This window comes from Odocoileus virginianus, chromosome 12 (genome assembly GCF_023699985.2).
Source record: "Odocoileus virginianus isolate 20LAN1187 ecotype Illinois chromosome 12, Ovbor_1.2, whole genome shotgun sequence".
Lineage (NCBI taxonomy): Eukaryota > Metazoa > Chordata > Mammalia > Artiodactyla > Cervidae > Odocoileus > Odocoileus virginianus.
The window spans coordinates 23808381-23827440 of record NC_069685.1 but is presented as its reverse complement, the minus strand read 5'-3'; the positions used below and the strand labels follow the sequence as shown (position 1 = coordinate 23827440).

Sequence of the window (19060 nt, the reverse complement as noted above, 5' to 3'; positions counted from 1 at the left end):
TTGATATTTTTGGTAAATATAATGTATGTTTGAAACAAAAGAGATTCTCCTTATATGATTTGTTTCCTTAATTTCTTAGAAACATAGGGATAGGAATATTTTCTTTTCCTCTTAACAATACAGTAGTAAAATAACTATTGACACTTAGGATCTGAGAGTCAATAGGGAATATTAGGAAATTTGATGATCACAAGACAAACAACAAGAATAACCATATATCTCCCATTTCTCTGAGGCAATTTTGGCTTTTACCTGATCACGAAGCATGCAGCTTACTGACAGAGTCTTTCATTCTCCACCCCAAACTTTTTATCATATCACTTTGGCTGTTGATTTATATGGCAATTCAGATCTGACATATCGAAAGTCTTCAATTCATACCATATGAACCTGATATTGCCAGATTTCTTATTTTTGAAAAGCCTAAGTTTGGATTTTATGTTCTCAACTGACTTTAAAACACTGAAACTTTTTCAAATATCCTAAAATATAAGTAAGCCTCTACTATGCCAACCAATAAAACTAAATATGTATTATCTGGGTCCACTATCAAAAGACATTCATCTACTCTGAGTGAGAATACAAGAAGGGTTTATCACTGATCATTGAGAAGAAAATCCTCATGCTTGCTCTTTTCTTTCTTATTATCTGCTGATGATCATAAGAGTCATCATAAAGCTTGAGAAACATTCTCAAATAATAATATAAATTTGTTTGTACTCAACTCCTATTTGTCTGTTGACCAAAATAAAGATTTTTAACTGTATGTTCTTAAGATGATTTGACTAAAGTGTAAATTTATTAACAGTGGTCTTCTTCTAGGTTATCTCTTCTCATTTCACTTATTCAAATACGCATTATGTGCGTATAGACATATAATGCTACTTTGTTCTTTTCTAAATAATAGAAACATAGACACACATGCTACTTTGTTCTTTTCTAAATAATAATGACTGAAAATTGTATTTATCTTAAGATGGTATTAAAGGATAAACTTTAAATAAAAATGAGAAAAGCAGAAGAGAGTGGTTGACATATGCATATGGAATTGGAGAAAACTGGGTTCACAAGCCACCTTTGTCTCTCTATTCAATGGCAACCCACTCCAGTATTCTTGCCTGGAGAATTCCATGGACAGAGGAGCCTGACCAGTTCATGGGGGTCGCACAGAGTTGGACATCACTAAGCAACTAACACTTTCACTTTCTCTTAATAAGCTAGTTTATCCCAACTTTGAAAGTGATTAGTGAAACAAAAGACATGACATCTTTAAAATATCTTATCACAATAATATAATCAGGCTTTGAAGTCAAAAACAACTGGCTTCAAAATTTTGTTTGGTTCTTTATCTACCATGTATCATGTCTATTGTAGTTGATGAATTAGATAAACTTTCTAATTTTCAGTTTCTTCATAAATAATAGAGATAATAAAACCAAATTTTCAAGGTTATAACATTTTAAAGAGTGTATCTCTATCTATTTCTTCTTTTGATAAAGAAAGTCTCAAAAATGACAGGAGGAATTGTTCCTGATCAATGATATCAATGATATGTATTTTAAAAGACACTGATTGATATTGAAGAACTGTCTTAGTGACCAGGAGACTCATCTCTATCAATATTTATTCTGTTGTTGTAGCTGTTATTATCAATTCTCCTGCCTATTCAGTAGTGTATATATTTTGAACACAGTACACAGTAATCAGATGTATTTTCTATGTGTGTTTCAAAAACAATTATAAAATCACTTTTAAAATGAAATAGGAAATAGCTATTTACCTCAGAAGGATTAAAGTCTATCTAGTATCTAGAATCACTGATTCCCAGAAGTCAATAAAGATAACATCTCTTGAAAAATAGAGTGGTTACTGCATTTATTTCAATAAGCTCCAAAATAAAGAAGGAAAGAAATGAAACATCATCTCTCCAGTGTTAGTTTGGAATTCTCCAATGAAAGAAAAAAATTTTCCTCTGTATTCAGAAAAGATACATGCATTCCAGTATCCACTGTAAAAATCACTGTTTACAATATCCAAGACATGGAAGCAACCTAAATGACCATCAACAGATGAATGAATATAGATGCAGTACGTGTGTGTCTGTGTGTCTGTATGTGTATGTGTGTGTGTGTGTGTACTGCCTGAGCCACCAGGGAAGTTATCACTCATATATGGAACCTAAAAATCACGCAAATGCACTTATTTATAAAGCCAAAATAGACTCACAGACACAGAAAACAAACTTAAGGTTACTAAAAGGGGAAAGTGAGCAGGTAGGGAAGAGAGAGAAATTGACAGTTTGGGATTTACAGATACGCACCACTATATATATAGACAAGTAACAAATACATAGTGTATAGCACAGGGAACTATATCCAATATCTTGTAATAACCTATAGTGTAAAAGAGGAGGACTTCCCAGGTGATGCTAGTAGTAAAGAATCTGCATGTCAATGCAGGAGACATAAAACACGTGAGTTCAATCCCTGGGTTAGGAAGAATCCTTTGAGGAGAGCATGGCAACCCACTCTAGTATTCTTGCCAGGAAAAACCCATGGACAGAGAAGTCTGGAGGGCTACAGTTCATGGGATCTCAGAGTCAGACACAACTGAGCATCTGAGAACATAATGGAAAGTGTGTGTGTGTGTGTGTGTGTGTGTGTGTGTGTGTGTGTGTAACTGAATCACTTTGCTGTATACCTGAAACACTGTAAATCAACTATACCTCAGTGAAAAAAGAAACATTATCTTTCAATATGACTTACGCTCTTCTGCTGCCTTGCTAGTATGCCATTTATTGTATCTTCAGGGATTTGCATAGCTTACCAGGAAAACTTGAAAAATTAAAGGTAAGCTGCTTTTTCACATAGTGGTTGAAGATGGCAGTATGGAGGCACATTACACTGAAAAAAAGTAATTTAACTTAAAGAATTTGTCCACGTTTGATTTCATAGATATCTAACAGTGAGATGTTCTGTGTAATGTGAAGTTAATCAGTAGGCATCACTGACTTTCAGGATGCAATTCTCGGCTACAGCCCAGGCTGAGTGGGGTTGGAATCATGGGGATATATGTGGGGAAGAGAGGTGGACTTAGAAATTAATTCAATTCTTAATGGGTTTGTAGGCATTTCTTATGAAGGGATGGTAGAAAATTTAAGTATTGCAGATGTCTGAACATTGGAACAGGGAGCTGTTAGAAACTTTGAGAAAATATCTTTACAACATGTTTTCATTTGCAACTTTGGGTTAAGTTAAAATAAGCAATTTTAATATTCCTTCTCCCCTACAAATGCACACAGGCACACATATCATGGGAGAAAGATAAGTTGTATATTTTCTTAGGCTGGGTCATACTTTTTTCCTATAAGCTCCCTGACAATAGAGATAATGGTTAGTAGTATACAGTAAACATCAGCTCACAATACAGCCACAAACTAATAGGAAAGAGTACCTTAGACCCACCAGATTAAAGAATCCTAAAGAAACCACAGGACTTAACCCTATAATTCAGAATATGTGACTTCTGAAAAGGGGTAGGGCAGACATCTTTGTTCTACACTGGGTAAAAAAGAAAGACAAACTATCAAATTTGGTTCAATTTAATGCATGTATAATGTAAACTTAATAGACTCTAAGAAAAGATTGTGCCAGTAGTTGGCTATAAAATATTTTTTATTTATAATCTGATAAATCCTAGGTAAGTCTTTCAAAATGTGATTCATTCAGTTAGCAAACATACTAGAAAGAGCAATGATAACTATTTAGAAATGCTCCTTTCTTGAAAAGCTTAGCAATCTAAAGGACAAGTAATCTAATCAAGTATTGTGCTAAGCACTTTATGAGCACTAATACATTTAACCTCCTTGCATGCTTAAGAAGGTACAGCACACTGGAATTTATGAATAATAAAACTCCCTTCAAAAAAGGCCAAAAATTGAGATGCGGGGCTTAAGTAATTGTATGATGTTCTCCAACAACATAGCTAGAAATCCAAATGTATATCAATATACTTACTTTATTCTCTGCTTCTGTTTTTCTCTTGCTTCTGCAATAGACAAAGTAGGACATTAATGAAAACATAAAGTAAGATGTGAATGAATTCTAATTGTTGCTCTTATTTCTTATTAAAACTGCTGCTATTAAAATTATTCACAATATCAATCTAGACATGAACAATGTTTTCACAACTCATAGATCAGCCAGTTAAAAATATATTTGAAAGTAGAGAAGGAAATGCTATTCTAGGTTTCATACCTGAATTATCCCATATTTAACATTCTTGCATAGTTAGTTTAGTCAATTATACACCAACTATTATCAGTCAATAAGACACATCAGTTCAGCTCAGTTCAGTCGCTCATTTGTATACGACTCTTTGCAACCCCATGGACTGCAGCACACCAGGCCTCCCTGTCCATCACCAACTCCTAGAGCCTACTCAAAGTCATGTCCATCATGTCGGTGATGCCATCCAACCGTTTCATCCTCTGTCAACCCCTTCTCCTTCACATTAGAGGTGATTATATTTACATCATCCGAAATAATAGTTGCCTTTGTGGAATTATTTCAATTGAATGTAAAGAATTCAGAGTAGGATTCTCCTAATTTATGAGCTCACCTGGCCAAGTAAACAAATATCAGGACAGAAAGTTGTTGGACTTAAACAAAATGAATGTCAAGAGTAATGTAACTTGAGAATTTTTGTTATACCATTAGTTCTCATACTGATTATATGGGAAATTATATCCTGTTGGATGTAACCTATTTCCAGAATTTTGCCAGAATCTAAAAGATTTCCTGAAGTACTCTAGTTTTTTCAGAGAATAGACTAAATGCAAGGCAGATTTTAGATAAAAGTTACTTCCTAGTGTGAAAATTGTCACTTCCTTCTAATAAAAATTACCAACAGCCCAATGATGAATAAATAATATTTGAAAATGAATGAAATAAATATTTTTTGAGAGTGGCAAATTGAAATCATATCTTAAACTAAAACCCAGCAATGGATAGTCTACCATATTCAATTTTCCTTTATCTAGTGAAAACAAACAACAAAAAATGAATCAAAGAGAAAGTTTTGGTGTCATTGAAACTATTAGTGAATAACAAAAACCTGATGTATATGCTTAAATGGTGACATTTCAAGATCTAAAGTAATTTCTGGAGCCATATTTAATATGATCCACATGATAAGCATGATATTACTTCATTCTATTATTTAAAACAAGACCTCACAAACTGCACTTGATATTTTAGGTCATTTTCATTCTATAAGGAAGAGCACTGTATTGCACAATTTCCTTAGATGAATCAATGTGTAATGTTAATATATTAGAGATGTTAAATATGCATAGCATATTTTTATTAGCTTTCCAAATTCACTTTAATGTTTTGGTGTTTCAGAGTACAGAGTATATTGTTTCTTGCCATGGAGTACCTTCACTCATTCTAAAAAACTCCTTGTTAAAAACATTTTAACTTTCTACTTTCAAACACATGACACTATAATTCAATGAACTTAAATCACCAGCCTGGTCCATGAAGGTGACAGAGGTTCAATGAAGCCTACAATAGACATTCATACAGTTTCTGTGTATGACGCAAGATGTTAAATTATTTTTTCTATAGACCCACAATTTCAGCTAAAATACAAATGTTTGGAACAAGAGTTGATAAAGAGGATGTAGTTTAACTTCCACAAACCCCTTGAAGGGCTTTAAAAAGAGCAGTCAAGCTTTTTCTCTCTTATAGTAGCACAAACATTTATTTGAAGTAGTATAATATATCAGATTCGGAAGTCATTGCTCTTGGGAAAAAGAACAGAACATAGTGAGGGAACACTTAGGAGAGCTTGACATATGTCCTCTGGAATTTGAGGCACATATAAACACACAGTTTGATGTCTTTGATACAGCTGCACTGCAACTCTGTATGAAAATGCGGACAGAACTATTGCCAAGGACAGGATGAGGAAAGTGATGCCAGAACCTGCATATTTTGTCAGAGCAAGAGTTTTTCACTTCCGTGTAGGTCCTGCAATCTTTCCAACTCCAGCAATTTTTTAACTTCCAGAACAGAAACCCAAGAGCATAAACCTCTACAGGAGCCAGTGCAGGGATGGGAAAGCCAGAACTGTAATTGACAAACTGTCAGAGGCTTGGTATGGACAACTCTGAGAATTAAAATCTCCAAGGGGTAGAAGTCATCGATAAGCTCCCACATTTTGTGACTTTTACCTTCAGGGGCTCTTCCAAGTTCTCAAAATGAACACTGGAGAAAAATCTCCTTATAATCCCAGTAGGAGGAAGGAATAGGAAACATTCTGAAATATACCACAGTATTCTGTGCTTAAAAGGGCAGGTCCTCAGGAAAAACTATTTTGGCAGAGTTTAACCTGACGGGGTTTTAGCAGAGCCAAACCTACCCAAAAGAAGAGAATTATCCAACTCTGGCCCCTTCTGTGTCACATGGGTGGGAGGAGGGGAGCACTGGTGAAGTTCATGGTGCAGGAGCCTAGATTCACCAAAGATAAAAGTTTCCAGACTGACAAAAGAAAATTGAAATAAAATAAAGAGAAGAAAAAATTAAAATTATATGTTAATAAAGTGGAAAGCAATAAATTTTTAAAAAATAAAAATCTGACTTTTTGAAAGTAACAGTAAAATTAACAAGCCTCTACACAAGCTGACTAAGAGCAAAAGACAGAAGATCCAAATAACCAATATCAGGGATGAAAGAGGAGACAAAATTACAGATATTAAAGACATTTAAAGGATAATAAAGAAACATGATGGAAAATTCTATGCCCACAAATTTGATATGAACAATTCCTTAAAAGACCAATCTGCCAAAATTCAAACAAGAAAAAATAGGTAATCTGAACAGTCTTATGTCCATGAAATAAACACAATCAATGGTTAATAATCTTCCAAGTCAAAAAATACCAAGTTCAGAGAACAAGACGGCAGAGGTGTGGGAGGACGTGGAGTACATCTCCACGGATACATCAGGAATAGAGCTTCAGTCCCAGAAGTGCAGGCAGAATACCAGCTGACAGCGGACAGGAGGACCTGACTGGTGGAAAAGAATATACAGAACCCCGCTGAGACTCGGTAGGACAAAGGAAATAGGGAGAAAACAGGAGTATTAGTAGGAATGGACCTACTCTCGGCGGGTGGGGGAACTGAATCAGGGGTCCAATCCAATCCCCACAGCAGGGCAACTGTATGAGTCAGAGGAGAAACATTTAAGGCTGAGAGTGAAACAGCTGATCTGTGGCAGCCTAAATGGAATGAGAATCAGACAGCCCTTGCTTCAGCCATACATATGCTGGGCAAGAACGTGGGTCTCCTGGAAAGGGCAGTGGCTGGCAGCTGGAGATTAGGGATTGTGGAGCGATCCCAGGGTGAGGGCTGCTGTTGACTGCGGAGACAGATCGAGGGGATGTGAGGGAGATTGTGGTGGGAAATGCCTGTGGAGGAAAGCCAGGCAACTATGGAAGCAAGGAGATACTGCTGGGTCACGTGTAGGGGGTGGAGCCATCACCATAGCTTCTCTCTCTCCACTTGCGCCAGCATTGGCAGCTCAACAATAGAGAGGCTGGCCTGTCAAACACCTAATGCACTGAACTACAGAATAGGACCCCACCGAGGGTGCCCCTTTAAGTGACTGATGTGCAGATCTACAGAGTAGGACCCCACCCAGGGTGCCCCTTTAAGTGACTGATGTGCAGATCTACAGAGTAGGACCCCACCCAGGGTGCCCCTTTAAGTGCCTGATGCACCAAACTACAGAGTAGGACCCCAGCTAGGGGGTGCCCTCTATGTACCTGAACAGGCAGAGCTACAGAGACTGGCCAAAGAGACCTTCTGATCGCAAGCTACAAGAGGCTCAAAAGAAGACTCTGATAGGGCCATAACTCCTGCCGCGGAGGCAGCCTGTGTCCCTGAACACTTGGCACCACCAGGGTCCCCACAAGCCAAGCAGCTGTACCCAGCTTCACGTTCAACTCTCACAGGGGCAGAGCTGCCACCATCTTGTGTTTCTGCATGCAGGGTCCTTTGGTCCTGTCCAACTCTTTGCAACCCTGTAGACTGTGGCCTGCCAGGGTTCTCTGTCAGAGAGGGGGATTCTCCAGGCAAGAAGACTGGAGCATATTGGCCAATATCAGTTGTCATACCCTTCTAGAGCACTATATTTCCTGCCGCCCTAGCCGCCAACCCCCCTGAATACCTGGTATTGCCAGGACCCCTGCAGCCCAAGCAGCTGCACCATCTCCACACCTGGCCTCACAGGAGCAAACCCAAGCCCTCCAGGGAAGCCTCAGGAGCTAACCCCCAGTGGACAATCCACATGTAGAGGTGGAAATAAAACCATAATAGAAACCCATGGGCAGTGTGGCTAAGGAAGAAGACCCCAAACCTTCCCACCAGCTGTACAAGCTGCAGATTAAATCCACATGATCAACTAAGTAGACTCTGTGACTATGGAATATGTAAAAGGCCATTGAGAGCGCCCACAAGAGAAAACGCACTAGCTCTGACAGCTGTGGACACTGGAGGGAAGGACACACAGGAGTAGGACCAGATTAGAATCTGAGCTGCCTTCACAGCAGGTCCAGAGATCAGCACAGTGTTGGAGGGCATCCCAGGGAGGAGAGGTGGACTGTGACTCCCAGAGAGGCAAAGGACTCTGACAGCAGTGACTCAAGAAACACATTTATTCTTCTTATTTTTGACTTGTTTTGTAGATTCTTTTGGATTTTTCTTCTCCCCCCCCTCCCTGCATTGTAGTTGTTAATTTTTTTGGCACTAAGAAATCCAATTAAGTTTTGAGCTTTTTTTTTTCTCTTTTTCCTCGGTCACATTTTTTATTGTTGTCATAAACCTCTGCCTCTACATTGGGCTTTTGCAGTTCTGTGGAGTGTTCCTCTTTTTCTCTCTCTTTTTTAATTTTAATTTTTTTTAAACCTATTATTTTTTTTTTTTGACATTTATTCCTTTTTCTGCTTTTCCTATTGTTCTTTTCCCTTGCAGTTAATCTTTAATGTATATAAATCTTCTTTATCTACCTCTACTTAACTTTGCATATCTATTCTTTGATTCTTTTCTCTCCTTTCCTCTCAACATATTTGCTAGTTTTATTTTTATTGCTTTATTCCCCAATTGGCACCTTGCTTTAGTTTTGTTTTCCAGTTTGTGCTTTAATTAGATTTGTTCTGGTAGATATAATTTTTGGTTTCATTTGTTTGCCAGGTCAATCTATTTTAGTTAATTTTGGTTGGACTGTTTTGATTTTAACTTTGGGTGTATATGTATATGTGTATGTCCAGTCATACTTTCTATTGTTATAAACCTCTGCCTCTACATTGGGCTTTTGCAGTTCTGTGGAGTTATCCTTTTTTTCCCCCCTTTTTTTCTTTCTTCTTCTGTTTTTTCTCTTTCCTCTTTTTTATAATTTTAATTTCTTTAAACCTATTATATTTTTTCTACATTTATTCCTTCATTTGCCTTTCCTACTATGCTTTTCCCCTTGCAGTGAATCTCAAATGTATATAAATCTTCATCTACCTCTATTTAACTTTGCATATCTATTCTTTCTTTTCTTTCCTTTTCTCTAAACATATTTATTAGTTTTGTCTTCATTGCTTTATTTTCTACTTGGCCCCTTGCTTTAGTTTTGTTTTCCATTTTGTACTTGAATTAGTTTTTTTCTTATCTGGTAAATATAATTTTTGATTTCCTTTGTTCACCAGATCAATCTACTGTACTTTAGTTGGACTGTTTTCACTTTGTTCATGGGTATATATGTATATGTATATATTCCAATCTTTTAAACATTATTTGCCTGATTTTGTAATTGCCATTTGTCTAGGGTTCATCTTTGGTTTCTTGTTTTTGGATATTTGTTTTACTCTCCCTTAATGGCATAACAAACCACTTGTGGAATCTTTGTTCCCGACCAGAGATCAAAACCTGAGCCTTTGGAGTGGGAGCACTGACTCAAAGACCCTAGACTCAGAGAACTAACCCTCGGTTCACTTCAGTCGCTCAGTCATGTCCAACTCTTCGTGATCCCATGAATCACAGCACGCCAGGCCTCCCTGTCCATCACCAACTCTCGGAGCTTACACAAACTCATGTCCATCAAGTCGGTGATGCCATCCAGCCATCTCATCCTTTGTCATCCCCTTCTCCTCCTGCCCCCAATCCCTCCCAGCATCAGGGTCTTTTCCAATTAGTCAGCTCTTCACATCAGGTGGCCAAAGTATTGGAGATTCAGCTTCAGCATCAGTCCTTCCAATGAAGACCCAGGACTGATCTCCTTTAGGATGGACTGGTTGGATCTCTTTGCAGTCCAAGGGACTCTCAAGAGTCTTCTCCAATACCACAGTTCAAAAACATCAATTTTTCAGTACTCAGGTTTCTTCTCAGTCCAACTCTCACATTCATACATGACCACTGGAAAAACCATAGCGTTGACTAGATGGACCTTTGTTGGCAAAGTAATGTCTCTGCTTTTTAATATGCTATCTAGGTTGGTCATAACTTTCCTTCCAAGGAGTAAGCGTCTTTTAATTTCATGGCTGCAATCACCATCTGCAGTGATTTTGGAGTCCAGAAAAATAAAGTCTGTCACTGTTTCCACTGTTTCTCCATCTATTTCCCATGAAGTGATGGGACCAGATGCCAAGATCTTAGTTTTCTGAATGTTGAGCTTTAAGCCAACTTTTCCACTCTCCTCTTTCACTTTCATCAAGAGGTTTTTTAGTTCTTCTTCACTTTCTGCCATAAGGGTGGTGTCATCTGCATATCTGAGGTTATTGATATTTCTCCCAGCAATTATGATTCAAGCTTGTGCTTCCTCCAGCCCAGCATTTCTCATGATGTACTCTGCGTATAAGTAAATTAAGCAGGGTGACAATATACAGCCTTGATATACTCCTTTTCCTATTTGGAACCAGTCTGTTGTTTCATGTCCAGTTCTAACTGTTGCTTCCTGACCTGCATACAGGTTTCTCAAGAGGCAGGTCAGGTGGTCTGGTATTCCCATCTCCTTCAGAATTTTCCACAGTTTACTGTGATCCACACAGTCAAAGGCTTTGGCATAGTCAATAAAGGGGAGCATCAAATAGTGAGAGCTCACACTAAGGAAACCACTTGAATACAAGACCCAGCATCACTCAACCACCAGTAGCACTCTGTGCAGGATGCCTCATCTAAACAACAAAGAAAACAAAAATACAAACCCAGTCATCAGCAGACAGGCATGCCACCTCACTCAGCCCTTGCACATCAGAGGAAAAACAAAGAAACAAAAAACATAGCACAAATCTTGCCCTATATGAAGCTCACACAAATCACTGACCAGCTTTAGAAGGGCAGAAACCAAAAGGAAGAAAGAATTCAACCTTCTTCAAGGAAAGAATTGCTTTAAAGCCTGGGAAAAGGAGACTTCAAACACAATTACTTAAAAAATAAAAATAAGAAATGAAAAGGCAGAGAAATACTGCACAAATGAACAAACTAGAAACACAGAAATTCAAATAAATGAAAAGGAAATATGAAAATTACCTGGAAATGAATTCGGGAAGATGATAGTAAAGACGACCAAAAACCTTGAAAACAAAATGGAGAAAATGCAAGAACCAATTAACAAAGAGCTAGAAGAATTAAAGAATATGCATACAAACAACACAATTACTGAAATTAAAAATACTCTAGAAGGAATAAATAGTAAAATATATGAAGCAGAAGGATGAATCAGTGAGCTGGAAGATAAAATGGTGAAATAACTTCTGAAGAGCAGAATAAATTAAAAAGAATGAAAAGAGCTGAGGATAGGCTCAGAGACCTTTGGGACCATATCAAAAGCAACAGTATTCGAATTATAGGGGTCCCAGAAGAAGAGAAAAAGAAAGGGTTTGAGAAAACTTTTGAAGAAATTATAGTTGAAAGTTTCCCCAACATTGAAAAGGAAATAGCCAATCAAGTCTAAGAAGCACAAAGAATCCCATACAGGATAAACCCAAGGAGAAACATGCCAAGACACATACTATCAAACAAGCAAAGACTAAACACCAAGAAAGAATATTCAAAACCAGCAAGGGGGAAGCAACAAGTAACATACAAGGATAACTCCATATGCTTAATATTTTATCTTTCAGCAGAAACTCTGCAGGTCAGAAGGGAATGGCAGGATATATTTAAAGTACTGAAAGGGAAAAATCTACAACCAAGATTACTATACCCAGCAAGGATCTCATTCAAAATTGAGGGAGAAATAAAAAGCTTTTCAGACAAGCAAAAGTTAAGAGAATTCAGTTCCACCAAGCCAGCTTTACAACTAATGTTAAATGGGCTTATATAGTCAGGAAACACAACAGAAGAAAAAAGATCTACAAAATCAACCCCAGTCAATAAGAAAATATCAATAGGAACATATATATCAGTAATTTCTTTAAATGTAAATGGATTAAATGCTCCAACCAAAAGACACAGACTGGCTGAATGGATACAAAAACAAGACCCATATATATATGCTATCTACAAGAAACTCACTTCAGATCTCAAGACACACATAGACTGAAAGTGAAAGGATGGAAAAGTATATTCCATGCAAATGTGAAGCAAAAGAAACCTGGAGTAGCAATCTTCATATCAGACAAAATAGGCCTTAAAATAAACAAGGTTACAAGAGATAAGGAAGGACACTACATAATGATCAAGGGATCAATCCAAGAGGAAGACATAACAATTGTAAACATCTATGCACCCAATATAGGAGCACCTCAATACATAAGACAAACACTAACAGACATAAAAGGAGAAAATGACAGTAACACAATAATAGTAGGAGACTTTAACACCCCACTCACACCAATGGACAGATCATCAAAATAGAAAATTAATAAGGAAACACAAGTATTAAAGGATACATTAGATAAGATGGATCTCATTGATATCTTCAGGACATTCCATCCAAATGCATAAGAATACACCTTCTTCTCAATTGCACATGAGACATTCTCCAGAATAGACCGCATCTTGGGTCACAAATCAAACCTCAGTAAGCTTAAGAAAACTGAAATTGTATCAAGCATCTTCGCCAACCACAATGCTATGATATTAGGTATCAATACCAAGCGGGGGGGCGGGGGGGGAGGAACTGTAAGAAACAGAAACACATGGAGATTAAACTACACATTTCTAAATAACCAACAGGTTACTGAAGAAATCAAAAGGGAAACCCTAAAATTTCTAGAAACAGGTGACAATGAAAACATGACAACTCACAACCTATGGGATACAGCAAAATCAGTTTTAAGAGGGAAGTTTATAGCAGTACAATCCTACCTCAAGAAACAAGAAAAACATCAAATGGACAACCTAACTTTCCACCTAAAGCAACTGGAAAAAGAAGAAGAAGGAAAAAAAAATTGGTAGAACAAAAGTAAGCATAAAGATCCAAGCAGAAATAAAAGAAAAGAAAAGAAAAGAAACAATAATAAAGATTAATAAAACTAAAAGCTGGTTTTTTTGAGATGAGTAAAAAAAAAAAAAAAAAGATGAATACTTGGCCAGACTCATCAAGAAAAAAAGAGAGAAGATTTATATAAAAAAATTAGAAATAAAAAAGGAGAGGTTACAACAGACAATGCAGAAATACAATCGATTATAAGAGATAACTATTATGAACAACTATATGGCAATAAAATAGATAACTTGGAAGAAATGGACAGATTCTTAGAAAAGTTCAGTCTTTTAAGACTGAACCAGGATAAAATAGAAATTACAAATAACCCAATTACAAGCACTGAAAATTGAAGCTGTGATCAAAAGTCTCCCAAAAAGCAAAAGCCCAGGACAAGATGGCTTCACAGGAGAGTTCTATCAAACATTTAGACAAGAGATAATGCCTATCCTTCTAAAACTCTCTCAAAATATTGCAGAGGAAGGAACACTTCCAAACTCATTCTATGTGGACAACATCACCCTGATACCAAAACAAGACAAAGACAACACAAAAAAGTAAACTACAGGCCAATATCACTGACGAACACAGACACAAAAATCCTAATCAAAATTTTAGCAAACAGAATTCAACAACACATCAAAAATCTCATACACCAAGATCAAGTTGGGTTTATTCCAGTGATGCAAGGATTTTTCAGTATATGGAAATCAAACATGATACACCATATTAATAAGTTGAAAGATAAAAACCATATGATCACCTCAATAGATGCAGAGAAAGTCTTTGACAAAATTCAGCACAGATTTATTATTAAAACTCTTCAAAGAATTGACATAGAAGGACCCTACCTCAACATAGTAAAGACCATATATGATAAGCCTACAACAAACATTATTCTCAATGGTGAGAAACTGAAAGCATTCCCCCTAAGATCAGGAAGAAGACAAGGGTGTCCACTTTCACCACTATTATTCAACATAGTTCTGGAAGCCCAGAATCAAAGAAGAAAAAGAAATAAAAAGAAGTCAGATGAGAATAGAAGAAGTAAATCTCTCACTGTTTGCAGATGACATGATACTGTACATAGAAAACCCAAAAGATAGTATCAGAAAATTACTAGAGCTTACCAGTGAATTTAGCAAAGTTGCATGATATAAAATCAATACACAAAAAATCACTTGCATTTCTATATACTAACAATGAAAAATTAGAGCAATTAAGGAATCAATCTCATTCTCCATTGCAACAAAAAGAATTAAATATCTAGGAATAAACTTACATAAGGAGACAGAAGAACTGTACACAGAAAATCATAAGACACTAACGAAAGAAATCAAAGATGACATAAACAGATAGAGAGATATTCCATGTTCCTGGGTAGGAAGAATCAATATTGTGAAAATGATTATATTACCAAATACAGTCTACAGATTTAATGCAATCCCTATCAAATTACTGCCTTTTTTTTTTTTTTCCACAGAGCCAGAACAAAAAATTTCACAATTCATATGGAAACACAAAAGACCCCGAATAGCCAAAGCAGTCTTGAGAAATAATAATGGAGCTGGAGGAATCAACCTTCCTGACTTCAGGTTATACTACAAAGCTACAGTCATCAAGACAGTATGGAACTAGCACAAAAACAGAAATATACACCAATGGAGCAAGATAAAAAGCCCAGAAATAAACCCATGCACCTACAGGCACCTTATTTTTGACAAAGGGGGCAAGAATATACAATGGGGCAGACAGCTTCTTCAAAAAATATTGCTGGGAAAACTGGACAGCTACATGTAAAAGAATGAAATTAGAACACTTCTTAACACCACACACAAAGATAAACTCAAAATGGATTAAAGACATAAATTTAAGACCAGAAACTATAAAACTCTTAGAGGAAAACACAGGCAGAACACATGATGACATAAAGCAAAGCAAGATCCTCTATGACTCACCTCCTAGAATAATGGAAATAAAAAACAAAAGTAAACAAGTGGGACCTGATTAAACTTAAAAGCTTTTGCACAGCAAAGGAAACTATAAACAAAGTGAAAAGACAGCCCTCAGAATGGGAGAAAATAATAGCAAATGAAACAACTGACAAAGAATTCATTTCCAAAATATATAAGCAGCTCATACAAGTCAATACCAGAAAAACAAACAACCCGATCAAAGAGTGGGAAAAAGACCTAAACAGACATTTCTCCAAAGAAGACATACAGATGGCTATTAAAGACATGAAAAGATGCTCAACATTGCTCATTAGTGAAATGCAAATCAAAACTACAGTGAGATAGCACCTCACACAGGTCAGAATGGTCATCATCAAAAAGTCTACAAACAATAAATTCTGGAAAGGGTATGGAATGTAAATGATAAAGTCACTATGGAAAATGGTATGGAGATTCCTTAAAAAACTAGGAATAAAACCACCAAATGACACAGCAATCCCACTCCTAGGCATATACTCTGAGGAGACCAAAATTGAAACAGACACATGTATCCCATTGTCCATTGTCGCACTATTTACAATATCTAGAACTTGGGAGCAACTTAGATGTCCATTGACAGATGAATGGATATAGAAGTTGTGGTATATATACACAATGGAATATTACTCAGCCATAAAAAGGAACACATTTGAGTCGGTTCTAATGTGGTGGATGAACACAGAACCTATTATCTAGAGTGAAGTGAGTCAGAAAGAGAAAGATAACTACTATATTCTAATACATATATATGGAGTCTAGAAAAATGGTACTGAAGAATTTATTTACAGGGCAACACTGGAGAAACAGACATAGAGAATAGACTTATGGACATGGGGACAGGGGAGAGGAGGGTGAGATGTATGGAAAGAGTAACATGGAAATTTTCATTACCATATGTAAAATAGATAGCCAATGGGAATTTTCTGTGTGGCTCTGGAAACTCAAACAGGGGCTCTGTATCAACCTAGAGGGGTGGGATGGGGAGGGAGATGGGAAGGAGTTCCAAAACAGAGGGAATATATGTATGCCTATGACTGATTCACATTGAGGTTTGACAGAAAGTAGCAAAATTCTATAAAGCAATTATCCTTAAATAAAAATAAATTAATTAAAAACAATACCAAGTCCAGATGGATTCACTGGTGAATTCTACTAAACATTTAAGAATAAATTATCAATTATCTACAATCTTTTTCAAAGGTAAAAGCAAAGGAGATAGTTTCTAACTCATACTGTAAGATCAGAATTATCCTAATACCAAAATCAGATGAAGACATTACAAAAAAGAAGAAAATCACAGTCCAATATAAATTATGAATATAAATACAAAAATCCCAAACAAAATTTAGCTAATAGAATCTAACAATATATTAAAAGAATTGTACATCATGAATAAAGGATATTCACCCCAGTAATGCAAGGCTGGTTCAACATTCAGAAATCAGTTAATAGAACCCATCACATCAAGAGATTAAAATGAAAAAAGGACAGGATCATATCAATAGGTACAGAAAAAGAATTTGCAGAATCCAACACCAATTCATGATAAAAATTCTAAGTAAACTAGGGATAAAGGGCAATTTCCTGAACTTGATGAACACCTACAAAAAATGTACAGCTAATATCATACTTAATGGTGAAGAACTTGAAGTTTTCCCACTAAGATCAGGAATAAGGAAAAGATGTACCTTCTTACACTGTTATCCAAGACCATATTGAAAGTGTTAACTAATGCAATAAGAAAAAAAAAGGAAATAAAAAATATACGGATTGAGAAGGAAGAAACTAAACTCTCTTTTTTAATAGATGACATGACTGTCTATATAGAATATCCAAAAGAAAAAAAAACCTCCTGGAATTAATAACTAATGATATACAAGGTTGCAGGACTCAGGTTAACATACAAAAGTCAAATACCCCCCTATATACTAGTAATGTCTAACGGAATTTGATATTAAAGCACAATACCATACATATTAGCACACCAAATATGAAAAACTTAGGTATAAATTTAACAATGAATGTACAGGGTCTATATAAGGCAAAGTACCAAGTTCTGATGAGAGATATAAAAGAACAACTAAATCACATCAATTGTATAATGAATATTGACAAACTGATTTTAAAGTTTATATGGGAGGCAAAAGACACAAAATAGCCAACTCATTATTGAAGAAGAACAATGTCAGAAGAATGATACTACCCATCTTTGAGATTTACTATAAAGTTGTACTCATCAAGACAGTGATGTGGAGTCTTTAATTTTTTGCCTTTTTTACACAGTGATTCTGCTTTTTAGGTAACTAATTTTGCTTCTTTGTAAACTTACCTTTTAATCTCTAATGGAAGTCAGCTCTTTTCATTAATAATAATTTCCTGGGATTTGGCTAACAGCTTAGACCTTAGCTTATGATTTTATATGTGAGTTTGGGAGCTGATGGGCAGAGAGTGACTATTACTGCAATTTGGGCTTTCATCTTTCTTTCTGTCACTTTTTCCAGGAGTCCTTGATTACAGAGCACACTGCTTTATCTTATGGCCATTCATTCTCCATTGAAACTGCAGAGCACACAGCAGAGCCTGCCAAGCAGCTTGAATGTTTTTACACTATTTCACATAACAGTCAGGCTTCAAAACCATTCTGGAACTGGCTCCTCTGAAAAGCTATAAGGCTTATGTGGTATTTTGTATCTCACGGGTATATACACATACTTATCCAGATTCTGGACAGCACTTTATCTCTCTTCTTGGTTCAGTCCTATAATTCTTTCAGACTTTAGTTTTTATGTCATATTAACAAAGAAATCTTCCTTGTGAAGTGTGACAATGTTAGTCATGTTTGACTCTGTGACCCTGCTAGGTTCCTCTGTCCATGGGATTCTCTGGGCAAGAATACTGGAGTGGGTAGCCATTCCCTTCTCTAGGGGATCTTCCCAACCCCAAAAATTGAACCTCAGTCTCCTGTGTTGCAGGCATATTCTTTACCATCTGAGACATTAGGGAAGCCCTATAATTCTTTCAGACTTTAGGTTTCATGTTACATTTGAAAGCGTCCTTGACACTATTCTTCCTTAAATCAATTAGAATCCCTCTGTACTTCCTAAGGTTAAATTACCCCAACTCAACCCAGTATTTTCTATGCCATACAAAGTAACTAATCGCTGGAATTGATAGCTAGCTTATTTGCATCTTTTCTCCAGTAGACAATAAGCTTTATAAAGGCATATAAATCCTGTTTGCAATTTCATTTCCAAAATACCAATCTATCTTTTATAATACTAAAAAATAAATAGAAAGGTAAAAAGTGTTTAGTCCGTTAGGATTGATGAGGTCCATTCAGTGGAATAAAAATTAAAATATAATCACTAACATACACATACTGCCTTCTCAGAACTCATTATTTCACTGCTTGTTGTGAATAACAAAACAAAAAGAGGAAAAGAAATATTTTCTTACTCCATGAGTGCATGCTAAGTTGCTTCAGTCATGTCTGACTCTGTGTGACCCCAAGGACTATAGCCCACTGGGCTCCTCTGACTGTGTGATTCTCCAGGCAAGAATACTGGAGTGGGTTGCCATGCCCTTCTCTAG

At 36.4% G+C, this 19060-nt stretch overlaps 1 long non-coding RNA gene across 1 annotated transcript in view; it reads right to left on the bottom strand.

The window, feature by feature from the left end:
- Nucleotides 1-4011: 4011 nt before the first annotated feature.
- The window catches only part of LOC110122043 (uncharacterized), a 69661-nt gene continuing 54612 nt past the window's right edge, over nt 4012-19060 (bottom strand). Inside the window, exon 4 of the long non-coding RNA XR_011490525.1 lies at nt 4012-4047. This is a non-coding gene — a long non-coding RNA (uncharacterized lncRNA). The remainder of the gene's footprint in view (nt 4048-19060) is intronic.